Source organism: Capsicum annuum, chromosome 4, assembly GCF_002878395.1.
Source record: "Capsicum annuum cultivar UCD-10X-F1 chromosome 4, UCD10Xv1.1, whole genome shotgun sequence".
NCBI lineage: Eukaryota > Viridiplantae > Streptophyta > Magnoliopsida > Solanales > Solanaceae > Capsicum > Capsicum annuum.
This window is the reverse complement of record NC_061114.1, coordinates 12,486,675-12,489,555: the sequence shown is the minus strand read 5'-3', so window position 1 is coordinate 12,489,555 and position 2,881 is coordinate 12,486,675.

The following is a 2,881-nucleotide window of genomic DNA, read 5'->3' as shown; positions in this document are numbered from 1 at the left end:
GAGGCCGTTGAGGCGATTACCAGGGTACTCAAGGTGGTACTCAGGGAGGTAGGGCAGGTGGACATTTTTAGGTGCCCATCCGGGTGGCGGCGTGGTTAATTGTATGTAGTACCTTCTAGACCCGAGGCTGAGACTTCGGATGCTATAGTTACAGGTGCAATTTTGATATACCGCAAGTCAGCTCTTGCTTTATTTTATCCTGGTTCCACTTATACTTATTTATCTGCTTATTATGCACCACGGTTGGAGTTGACTAGTGATTTATTATCTATGTCATTGCATGTATCTACCCTCGTAGGTGATTCTTCAGTAGTGGATCGGGTATTCAGATCATGTGTGATGATAGTTAGTGACTTATTATTCTAGATATGTTAGATTTTGATGTAATTTTAGGAATAGACTGTTATCCCGCTATCACACGATCATGGATTATTTTGCCAAGACCGTTACCTTAGCCATGCCCGGCATACCCCTATTCGTGTGGTAGGGAGCGGTTAGCCATGAGTCGATAGGGATTATTTCTTAAGTTTGTGCTAGGAGACTTTTATCAAGAGGCTATGAGTCTTCTCTCGCTTATATATGTGACACCCATGTAGAGAGTTCGATGCATGACTCTGTTCCTATTGTGTGTGAGTTTCCTAATGTATTTCCTGATGATCTGCCTGGCATTCCCCCTAACCGTGAGATTGAGTTTGCTATTAACCTTGAGCCTGGCACTTGACCTATTTCTATGGCACCCTACCGTATGGCTCCTACCGAGCTTAAGAAGCTGAATTCTCAGCTTCACGATCTTATTGGTAAAGGTTTTATTAGACCGAGTGTGTCCCCATGAGGAGCTCCTATTTTGTTTGTAAAGAAGAAAGATAGTTTGATGCGTATGTGTATTGATTTTAGGCAGCTTAATAAAGTAACGGTGAAGAACCGTTATCCTATGTCTCGCATTGATGATTTATTTGACCAGCTTCAGGGTGCAGTAATGTTTCCTAAGATTAACTTGAGATCTGGTTACCATCAGTTGAGGATTTGGGTTGAGGATATCCCAAAGACAGCTTTCAGGACTCGTTATAGTCACTATGACTTCTTGGTGACGTCTTTTGGGCTGACTAATTCCCACACCACATTTATGGACTTGATAAACAGTGTGTTTAGACCCTATCAAGACTTTTTTGTTATTATGTTCATTGATGATATTCTTGTATACTCGAGAAGTAGTGAGAAGGATGCACAGCACTTGAGGATTGTGCTCCAGGTTTTGTGAGAGCATGTGCTTTTTGCCAAGTTCTCCAAGTGCGAGTTTTGGCTTGAGCCAGTGTCTTTTCTTGGACATGTTGTGTCCAAGGCTGGTATTATGGTAGATCCTTTAATATCTCGGATATTCGTGATTGGGCTAGGCCTACGTCTCCGACTGAGGTTCGCAGTTTTATTGGTTTGGAGGGTTACTATAGGCACTTTGTTGATAGCTTTGCTACCATATCAGCCCCTATGACTAGATTGACTTAAAAGGAAGTTCCCTTTTGATGGTCCAAGGAGTGTGAATCGAGCTTCAAAAAGCTCAAAAATTGTCTTACTTCCGCCCCTCTGTTAGCTCTTCCAGTTGAGGGCGAGGGATTCACAGTGCTTTGTGATGCTTCTGGTGTTGGTCTTGGATGTTTTTTAATGCAGCAGGGTTGTGTCATTGCCTATGCTTCTAGACAGCTTAAGGTGCATGAACGCAACAACCCCACTCATGATTTGAAGTTGGCAGTGATAGTTTTTGTGCTCAAGATTTGGAGGCATTACTTGTACGATGTGCGTTGTGAGATTTTCACCAATCATCATAGTCTTCAACATCTTATGACCTAACGGGAGCTTAATGCTAGCCAGCGTAGATGGATGGAGTTGTTAAAGGACTATGATATTTCCATCTTGTATCATCCGGGTAAGGCAAATGTGGTTGTTGATGCCTTGAGTCGCAAAGCAGTGAGTATGGGTAGTTTGGCATGCATATCAGTTTCTCAGAGGCCTATGGCATGGGAAATTCAGTCCTTAGCCAACTTGATGGTTTGACTTGATATTTCAGATACTGCGAGCATTTTGGCTTGTGTAGAGGCAAGGTCCTCCCTATTTAAGTAGATTTTTCATCGTCAGTATGAGGATAATAAGTTGTTCTTTCTCCATGACCACGATTAGTGGTGAGTCTAGGAGTCAAACTGTGGATTCTGAGGGTATTCTGAGATTTCAGGGCCGTATTTGTGTTCCCCAGTTAGATGACTTGATTCAGTCGATTTTTCATGAAGCTCACAGTTCTAGATATTCCATTCACCCTGGTACAACTAAGATATATAGAGATTTAAGAGCATTATAGGTGGGATGGGATAAAGAGAGATGTGGCGGACTTTGTGGCTCGTAGCTTATGTTGTCAGAAAGTTAAGGCTGAGCATCAGCATCCAAGTGGATTGACTCAGACGTTGCTCATTCCCAAATGGAAATGGGAGCGGATTAATATAGATTTCATTAGCGATTTACCTTGTACTCCCCGAGGTCATGATGGTGTTTGGGTTATTGTGGATCAATTGACCAATTCAGCATATTTTATTGCTATTCAGATGACCTTCGGTGCTGAAAGATTAGCCCAAATTTATGTTCGGGAGATATTTCGTTTGCATGGGATGTCCGCTTCTATCATATCAAATTGTAATACTCCGTACTTCTACCTAGCTTGAAATCATCCCAAAAATGTTAGAAACTTACTTTAAAGGATGATTCCATTTTTGTACACGTGGAATTTTTAAGATTTTCACTTTTTATCATATGAAAAATTGAATTAGCTTTCCAATGATACCAATTTCGTCCAAATTCAGTATCGGAGTAAGAAGTTATGGACGTTTTTTTGAGAGCTGTC